Source organism: Phodopus roborovskii, unplaced genomic scaffold, assembly GCF_943737965.1.
Source record: "Phodopus roborovskii unplaced genomic scaffold, PHOROB, whole genome shotgun sequence".
NCBI lineage: Eukaryota > Metazoa > Chordata > Mammalia > Rodentia > Cricetidae > Phodopus > Phodopus roborovskii.
The window spans coordinates 19,399,789-19,410,570 of record NW_026126525.1 but is presented as its reverse complement, the minus strand read 5'-3'; positions in this window follow the sequence as shown (position 1 = coordinate 19,410,570).

The following is a 10,782-nucleotide window of genomic DNA, read 5'->3' as shown; positions in this document are numbered from 1 at the left end:
AAACCGGAAATCTCAAACAAACTGATAGTGTCTAATCTCCTCTCCTTCTGAAAATCTCGAACCAATTGTTCTCTTTCTTTCTTGGACTGTAAAGTCAGGAACACAAGTTCAGCGAGTCTCATTCTAAGTGGCTTGAACAGGTTCCCGAGGTGGTCTCAGGTCCAGTTTTCCTCTGTTAAATGCAGCCACCGGACCTCATTTTCTTCTTGCAAGAAAATACAAACATGCCCTTAACCCAATATTAGGACACAATTGGGTCCTTTCCATTGCTTAGTGCATGAATCTTTCCATTTGAGTTAAGCGAATGTCACTCGAGTTCCATCAAGCCAGAATCTGTCTGCTGCAGATTGCTCATGGAGGTCCACATTTAAAAAATTTAAAATGAAGAGTGCATGATTTAATGAATCATGTGGAGACTAGGGGCACAACTCCCTTCTTATTTTTAGAAATTATGCTTTCAAGGAGATAAGAGCACGTTCCACAATTCCTTGTCTTTGTATATTATAAAGAATGCCTGTTCTGTTTTCAGTTTTCCATTGAGCACAAAATTGCTGAAATGCTTTACTGGTATATGCAGATTCATTGTCTGTCTTTATAATTTTTGGAACTCCCATGTTAGCAAAAACATTTTAAACAGTGACTTTCCACATGCTTAGTAGCTTCTTCAGTTTGTGCAGTGGCCAGTAAAAAACCTGAATATGTATCGACTGCCACATGAACATATTTTAATCTGCCAAATTCTGCAATATGAGTAACATTCATTTTCCATAAATGATTAGGATGTAGACCTTGAGGATTTAATCCTACATTAGTTACAGGTAAATATTGTGGACACACATCACATTGTTTGACAATTTGCCAAGCTGTCTTTCTACTTAAAACAAACTGTTTTCTTAGACTATTACTATTTTGATGATGAAAGCTGTGTGACTGCTGAGCCAATTCTACTTGAGATAAAGCAACCATTTTTGTCAGTCTATCAGCTGACTCATTACCTTCAGCCAGTGGGCTGGGAAGGTTTGAATGAGCTCTTATATGACCCACAAGCACGGAGCCTTTCTTTGATGAATGACACTCTCAATTTGCTCAAACAGTATTTTAACCTGACTATTACTAATTCAAATGTATGGAACTGCATCTATAACTTGAAGAGCTCTGAAAATATAATGAATTTCAGTAATAAATTCATTAAATTCATTAGAGGCTGAAAAACTATTGCAACAGCTTGTAACTCAACTATCTGAGCTGAATCTGGATCGGTCTGTACTACATATTCTTTTCCATCAATAAAATAAGCTGCATTTCCACTAGAAGAACCATCAGTAAAAACTAACATAGCATTTTTCTACAGGATTACTCTTTACAATTTTACGGAATACAAAAGGATGCATTAGTGCAAATTGCAACAGTCTATGAGCTGGAAAATGATTATCAATTTTTCCCAAAAACGGAGCAAAAGCAATTGCCCATGAATCACTGTTTTGAAATAACCAATCAACTTGCTGTTTGGTATAGGGAACATATATTATGCTTAGTTCCCTACAAAAATCTCTCCTAGATTCCATACAGTATTTTTGTGCCATAAAAGCTACTGCTTCAAAATGAGGTTTAACACTTTGGCTGGGAAAACAGTTAAGTGCAACCATAGCAATGGTCCCCCTTGCCATAAAACAAAAGTTAGACTCTGCTGTGTGGGAAGCAAATATGCCTCCCATGGTTTTGCATAGTCAATATAGAAATCTGCTGATGATGGATTGCATTCTCCAATTGTAGGAGACCTTGTCTCCTCTCTTTAGTTAGCTGTCTAGGTGAATTGGGATTATTATCTCTTTTCAGGTTTCAAATCACCAGTAGGTGCATTTAAAAAAGGATGTAACCATTGGAAAGTTTCCCAATAAATTCTGAAAATTATTCAAAGATCACAAGAACCTACAGTAGAAGATCAAACATTGAAGTGGAAACTCTGCAGAAAACCATTGGCATGCAAAAGCATTGGAAACATATGCCATGAATGAAACATAGTTGATTTTTATTTATTTATTTTCTATTTTACATATCTATCCCAGTTTCCTCTCCTTCCCATCCTCCCATGCCTTCAGAACCCCCTCCTACCCCATTCCTTACCCACTCCACAGGAAGGGTGAGACCTTTGAGTAGGGATCACCAAAATCTGTTAAGTCATATGGAGTAGGGTCTAGACCCTCCCTCCTGTCTCTAGGTTAAGGGAGTCATGGAGAATGTACTTCCAAAGTCCTTTCTTGCACCAGGAATACATTCTGATTCTACTGTCAGAGGTCTGTAGACTGCCCAGGCCTTCTAACTGAGACCCATGTTTAGGGCATCTGGGTCAGTCTAACTCTTGTTTCACAGTTATCAGTCTAGGGTCCATGAGCTCCCCCTTGTTCAGGTCAGCTGTCTCTGTGAGTTTCTGTAGCCTAACCCCATTGCTTATCACTCCTTCCTCTCTGCAACTGGATTACAGGAGTTCAGCTCATTGTTTACCTGTGGGTGTCTGCTTCTGTTTACATCAGCTACTAGATGAAGGTTTTAGGATGGCATATAAGATAGTTATCAATCTCATTATCAGGGAAGGACATTTAAGGCAGCCTCTCCACTGTTTCTCAGATTGTTAGTTAGGGTCATCCTTGTAGGTCACTGGACATTTCTTTAGAGTCAATTTTCTGTTCAAACCTATAATGGCTCTCTCTTGCTCTCATCTGTTCGTCTATGTGTTCTCCCCTCCTCCCCTTCTCTTTCTCCTAATTTCCTCTCCAGTCACTGCCCCAACCTGCCCCCAATATGCTCAGAAGATCTTGTCCCTTTCACCTTCTGTGTGGGACCTTGTATAAATCCCTCAGGTACCTCCTTGTATCCTAGTTTCTTTGGTGGTGTGACTTGTAGGCTGGTGATCCTTTGCTCTGTGTCTAAAATCCGTATGTGAGTGAGTTACATACCATGTTCCTCTTTTTGTGACTGTGTTACCTCACTCAGGATGGTTTCTTCAAGTTCCATGCATTTGCCTGCGAATTTCAGAATTCCATTTTTTTCCCCAGCAGAGTAGTATTCCATTGTGTAAATGTACCACATCTTCTTGATCCATTCTTCAGTAGAAGAGCACCTAAATTGCTTCCAGGTTCTTGCTTTTACAAATAATGCTGCTATGAGCATAGAGGAACAGATGCCTTTATTTCATGGATGTGGATCATTTGGGTTTATGCCCATAAATGATTTTTAAGGGTCACTTGTATATTTCAAAATTGTAGAAATAAACTCGGCACATTCTATTATATGTTAGTTGCTCTTAAACCATATGCTTTAACTTCAGGGAAAAGTAAATAATGATTTGATCACCATAAGACCCAATGGAACATAAGATGTAATGGTGTTGATTGTGTGAGATTGGAACATTGATTTATAAAAGTATAAATATTTAAAATAAAATTATTTGGATTTAAGATGAGCAATAATTTATGTTTCATGTTGACAAAAAAAAGTGTTGACAGACCTGTACTATGTACAAGCAGTCAATTATAGGACCCAATGGAGTACATTTTCATTAAAATCACCACAATACCACAATAATCTGCAACAAAACATTTTTTATATATATATATATATATATATATGTGTGTGTGTGTGTGTGTGTGTGTGTGTATATACATATACATAGATATAGATATTTGTTTTTTTGATACAGGATTTCTCTGTATTGATTTTGAAACTGTCCTGGAACTCGCTCTGTTGACCATACTGGCCTCTACTAACAGAGATCTGTCTAATTCTGCCTCCTGAGTGCTGGGATTAAAAGCATGAGCCACCAATGCCCGACATGATTTTAATGTATAGTGTTTAATTATTAAATATTAAAATATTCATTTTATTCTCTTACTGTTTTTGTTTGAGACAGGATCTCAATCTGTATGGTAACTTCATACAAATTATCCAGTTATGGCAGGCACCAAATTCACAATCCTTAAGTGATAAAATTATAATTATAGGCCACTGTCCCTGGTTTAGCTGCATCATTTTGATTAAAAACACAGATTCATGGAAATATTTTTTTTAAAAAATCTCATTCTTGAAGGAATAAAATCAAGGAGAAACACACACTTTTATTTTCCCACCAGAAAATTAGAACAGATTTTTTTTTGTCTTTAACTTTAAGCAGGAGTATTGAATTCTGTAAGTGATTTGTTCTAACTTGACACATTAATTTTAATTTTAAATTTATCTTCATATCATTTTTCATAGCAGACAATAATATTGACATAGAGAGATGAAAATTGTGTTACGTGCTAATAACTTCCTATGACTCTCGATAAGGAAGATTAAGATGGACAACAAATGGAAGATGGCATTATAATATCTGGTCAGAATTTACTCTAAAAACTACCAGGAATTACTTGTTAAACATCTCTGCACACAAAACTCTGTTAGAAAGTCATTGCTGTCGGTCTGAGGGCCCATTGGCTCCCCTTTGTTCAGGTCAGTTATCTCTGTGAGTTTTTGTAGTCTGATCTTGTATGTCCTCTCTGCATTCCTCTCTGGATTCCGGTTCAGCTCAATGCTTAGCTGTGGGTGTCTGTTTCTATTTCCATCAGCTACTGGATGAGGGCTTTATGATGGTGGAGAAGTGCATTATCAATCTCATTATCAGGGAAAGGTATTTAAGGTAGCCTTTCCACTGTTGCTCAAATTGTCTGTTGGTGCCACTCTTGTAGGTCTCTGGACATTTCCCTAGACTCTTTGAACCGTCTAAGATCCCCTGAACTTGTGTCTCAATTAGAAGGCCTGGGCAGTCTAAGGAACCCTTGAAAATGGAACCAGGATGGATCCCTGGTGCACAAAAGGATATTGGAACCATATTCCCCATGTAGGGATACTCCCTTAACCTAGAGGCAGGAGGGAGGTCCTAGTCCCTACTCCAAATGACTTGACAGATTTTGTTGACCCCTCCTGGAAGGCATCACCCTCCCTGTGGAGTGTTGGCGGGGAATGGAATGGGAGGGTAGTCGTGGGGCATGGGAGGGAGGGAGACAGGGAGGAAAGGGGTGGAGGGAGAGGGAACCAGAATAAAGGAAAAAAAAAAAAAAAGAAAAAAGAAAATCATCATTGTACAATCACTTAGCTGAAGATTTTGTATTGTTAGGTTTTCCTCAAGCAATTTTCATCATCGACACATGTAAATGTTGTTCAGTTTCCTTCAGTGTAGCCTTCTACACTGATATGCTTCCTTTTGGATCTCTTTTTCTATGTAATACAGTTCAGAATGTAAATTTTCTCTTTTGATCTACATTTGGGATATGTCTACCACACATGCTGCTACTCTGGACTGGTTCGTGTATTCTAAGCTCCTGCCTACTCTAAAAGTCTACTTAAGACAAATAGTCCCTATGGAGTTTGTTTTTGCTGCTATGGCACACATTATAACCATACCATGCATATGTGTCATTTTTACTTTGGTACCCAAATCATTCATATTTCAAAAATTAATAGCCATTTCTAGTTATTTTGAGTAATTTATCCATTTATTGAGCAGGAAAGTTGAGACCATGTTTTATTCTCAGCAGGCATAAAGAAGAGCTCACACTCTCCTGTACCTCCACTTGTAGCAAATCAGGCTTCCTTTGGTGGACTCTGCAGGCTTGTGCATGTGTGGTTGTACATGGACTCACACAGGCAAAGTTGAGCATACATGGTATACAATAAAAAAGTGGGCTCTCTACAAATCACGCATTTGCCTAAGGTCTTAAGCAGTGAAACTGGAAACATGATTATTTTTTGTATTACTGTGACTCTCAAAATTCTAGCAAAACAAGCAAGCAGCTGGGCTTTGCTGTATCTATACTATTTTATTACAGTTATGTTGAAAGAAAAAAAATTCTGAGGTCTTACTATCATATGAAAGTTGTTCAAAACCACACCCTGACAGAAGAGTGAAAAATTTTAGTTATAACTGTTGTAGAAGAAATTGCTATGACTTTAGTTTATTGTAAAGGTATTATAGATAATGCAAAACAAACAGTAACATAGCATACCTAAAAATAAAAGCAGAGATCATAGATTCAGAATGAAGTCACATTTACATTAAGAAGACTCCATTATTTTAGGAATGCTCAATATTAAATTTAAAGAGTGAAACCAATTTAAGTAATTGGAAAATAAACAATCTGAAGTGATGCTGGCAATTATATTCACTTTACTGTGGGTGCATGTGCTTGTGTGTGTGCTTGTGTGTGTTTGTGTGAGTGCGTGTGTGTGTGTGTGTGTGTGTGTGTTTGTGTGTTTGTGCTTATATATGCAATGAAGAATAAAGGTGAGAAACTTCACCACATGCTACTAAGTTTTATGGGAATTTCCTCCAGATTCTTAATGGTATTTGCAAATGATATAGAAACTATATAACTATTATATATAAAATATTGTTTAATATAAGTAAAGATTTTAATGTTCAAATCCAAGTTTTACTTCAAAAAACAACACACAGACTATTGTCATATGTTGATTTCTAGAAACAATTGATGGCATTTTCAGTCTACTAAATTAAATATATGAGAGAGATTGTGAAATGGCACTTGATGGTTTTCTAAAATTTGTACTATAAAATTATTTAAAAGGTCAGAATCAGTCTGTGGTTTATAGGGTCTTTGCATCAGTTTAGTAATGATATACAGTAGACACTGAATTTTCAAAGCAAAATCATTTAAGAAGAAAAACAAGTGGTGATTAACTGACAAAGAAATATATTTGTATAACCACCAAAATCATCTAATGTGAACCAAATTTTAATGTACTTAGATAAATACTAATTTGAACAAAATTTCTAGTTTAATTGTCAATAGAATTCAGTGTTGGCCAATCAGATTGAAACACCACTACCAATTACATTGTTAAAAATATTTTCTTTTAGTTATAGAAATATCTTTGATAAAAGCTTATGTAAACTTTAAAAATGTAAGTTGATTTAAAAAATATAACTGTCTCTAATACAATATGTAATGATTATTGCTGAAGAATATCCAATTATAAATTGTTCTTCCTGATTAAACTCAGAATTATGAGTTTTCCAAGTAAAAAATGACAAAAATAATAATTAATAATAAAAATAGTATATTTTTAATATCTGACAACTAAATTTTCTATTTTTATTCTTTCTTATAAAAATTTTTCAATGTAGATTTATTTTCCATAACAATATAAATATGAATGTAAATATTTCCAGGAATTTTGATCATATTATAAATAGTGTATTTACAAGTTTTATGTCAATACTATTACCCCATTATAACACTTTACAACAATTAGCTATTTTATGGTCTCAAAAGATGTATGGAGACAAAACATAAGCATTATCAATTTAATTAAGTTTATTTAATTTGCACACATTGTTATAAAAATATGTTGAATGAATCTTTGAGAGATATATTGAATGATTTTATAGAAACTTGTCAGCTACAGTGTTTGTACTCTAGATGTAGAGCAAGGGTGAAAAGGAAAGACAAAAAGTAAATTATGTGTTAGTCAGTAAGATTAACTCACTGTAAAGATGGAGATAATATGAATAGGCCCTTCCTGGACAGGAAACTGATATGCTTTCTAGCCTTTTGTTCATATTCTGTAGAAATATAGTGTGTCTCCTTCTTACCTCAACAAATATATCAAAAGACCCCTCAATCTCTGTGTCCTCGCAGATTTAAACTCGACAGTGAGGGCAACTAAACAAAAGCCTCTTGTATGAGACCCAAACTCTCAAAAGATCACAAAATAATCCAGATCATGAGCTAGCTTGCTGGAGCAAATTCCAATTCCCTATGGTGGGAAGCTTTGCTCTGTCTTAAAGAATGAAAGAGGGACGGGACTCTGCCTCAACCTAATGAGCCATACTATGTTGACTTTTCATGGAAGCCCTTACCTGTGAGGAGGAGTGGACCTGGGGTGGGCTAAAGGGGAGGTGAAGGGAAGAGGAGAAGGTAAGGGGGAACTAGAGGGTGGGTGGTTGAACTGTGACTGAAATGTTATATGAAATTAAAAAATCGTAAAAATTGAACTGGGCATTGGTGGGGCGCGCCTTTAGTCTCAGCACTCAGGAGGCAGTGTCAGGCTGATCTCTGTGAGTTCGTGGCCAGCATGGTCTACAGAGCTAGTTCCAGGACAGGTTCCAAATCAATAAAGAGAAATTCTTTCTTGAAAAACCAAAAAAAGAAAAACTAAACGAAATTTGTAAAAAAATGAAGAAACAAGCAAACAAACAAAAAAAGCCACTGAATGTTCAGTGCAGTGAGACAATCCTGACAAGGGTCCGGGGCCTCACTAGAATTGCTGTCCCCTTGGCTAGGTGAAACAAGAATTAGTTTAAGAGCTCCAGTCATTTTTTTTTCTCCCTCTCCTTTTCATTTTCCTTTGTAGCAAAATGTTTTCCCACAGCTTTCTTTTGAGTCCTCCTTCCCTCTCAGCCTCAGATTCCCTTGCTGTTATTACTCAGAAGGAACTTGCCTTCTGTCCATCCCGTTTATTCCAGTTGAAACTCCATGAAGGAGTTCAGATCAGAGAATTGACATGATATGATGTTTTACTTAACAGTGTTACTTAGATTTTTGCTTTTAGAAGATAATGAAAGGAAGCGCAGATAGAAGCAGGAAATGATTGGGCTCTTAGAGTAATTTAGGCTATGAAAAGCACTGATGTAAACCACTGTGATGGCTGTTCTGGAAATGAGAGGTGATCAGAGATAGAGTACATGTTCAGTGTCTTACTACCAAGATATGCTGACCATGTGAAATGAAAAAGAGATAAGTTAGTTCAATAAGATTTTTAGCTGAGGATGAAGTTTCCATAATTGATCTGAGTAATACTAAGGGCAAGATAGAGCTGAGGCGAGAAATAGGTTCAAATTAATTTTAGATACCTTTGATTTGAAATATCTATAACACTTTACAATAAGTGAATGTCAAAGACAGATGTACACATATGGTTCCTTTTAAAAGATCAGAGTTTATTGAGCAATAATAGATTGTGAGTCATACCATTTTCATTGATTATAAATCAACAAACATTTTTTACTCTTTCATTTTTGAAATCTAATTACATCATTTTACCCTTCCCTTTCCTCCCTCCAAACATTCCCATACAACTTTCCTTGCTCATTTTGTAATTTATGGCCTATTTTTCCATTAATTATTGTTACATGCATGTGTGTGTGTTTATAAATATAACCTGCTCAATATATATAACATTACCTGTATGTACATTTTTAGTGATGTCTATTTATATTGCACAACCAATGAGATCATCCCTTGAGAAGACCTTTTTTTTCCAATTCTCACCAATCCTTTATTGATTGTGGATAAGTCTTTCTAAGCTTTCTCCCATTCCCTTTGGCATGGCTTGGCTGTTGAAGTCTTTGCTCAGTTCATTTTTTATGCAGTCATGGTGGTGAGGTTTTATGGGTGTAGCTATATGATTACTAGGGGAATCAGTTTAACAGAAAAAATTCTCAAATCCTGTGGCTCTTAAAATTTTTCTTCCCCTTCTACTAAATTTTCCCTGAGCCTTATATGTGGAAGATGTTTTGTAGATGTAACCACTGTGACTGGAGTCTGTAACTCTGTATTTCTATTGACGGTGCTTTTCTGTAATGATCTCTGTCTGTTAAAAAGGGAAGTTTTCTTGACTGATGCGAACTAAAATTATCTGTGTTTATAAGGACAAACTTTCAGAATGTAGGTAAAGATTATGATGGTTTAGTAAAATGGCTGTGGGCTCTCTTGTAATTTTCATGACTTAAATAGTATCAGGTATGATTTACCTCTTATTGGGTGGGTCTTAAGTCCAATTACAGAGTTTATCGTTACCACCAAGTTATATTTGCCATTACTGAAAACTTGGGGTTATCATGACAAGCTAGTCTTTGTTGCTGTGTATTGATATAGTACCTTGTTAGAACTAGAGGTTCCTTTACAAACTTGCATGACAGCTTTTGTTACCAAGACAGTCTATCCTCAGGGGGAAAGACATCCTTGTCAGTGCTGGACCAATGGACTCTGGCCTTTGTGTCTGAAATTGCATAATATTTCTTTTCAACAAGGTCTTAGGTTCCATATCTTGGGAAAAGCAAAGACAGTAGAAAGAGCCTGCAATGTTTTGGAAATCCCTTGAACAATGTGACCAAAAGCTCCAAATAGGGCCATTCATGTTCAATGTTGGAGTTTTCATTAGATAATCTTCAGCTCTTGGAAAGAGCTTTGTCATTCCAGATGAGAAAATTTCATTACAAATCAATATGAATATTTATAAACAGATATAAGTGTGTACATAATTTTTTAAACAAAATATGATGATTTTAGGTAGGTAGTTAATAATATAATTCCTTATAACATTTCTAGATTTTCTTTTTATTATTAATCTACCTCGACATTTATTCCATATTTATTTCTTTTCCCTCTTCTTAATTATGAATTCCTTATCCCATTTTCCCTGTCAGACCACATATACCACAATATTTTTACCTCTTAGCCCACATTCCTCTAGCCTGGTAACGGACACTTATTACTTTACTCCAGGATACGTAGTCACATTTGAAGATTTGAAACTAGAAATCCCTAACGAGAAGAAACATACATTTTTCTTTGTTCTGTGCCTGGGTCACCTCACTCAATATCCTCTTTTCTATTTCCAACCATTTACCTATATTACATTCATGATTCCAATTACCTTACAGCTGAACAGTAATCGGTAATATATATGTGCCACATTTTCATTATACATTAGACAGGCAAAGGGCAT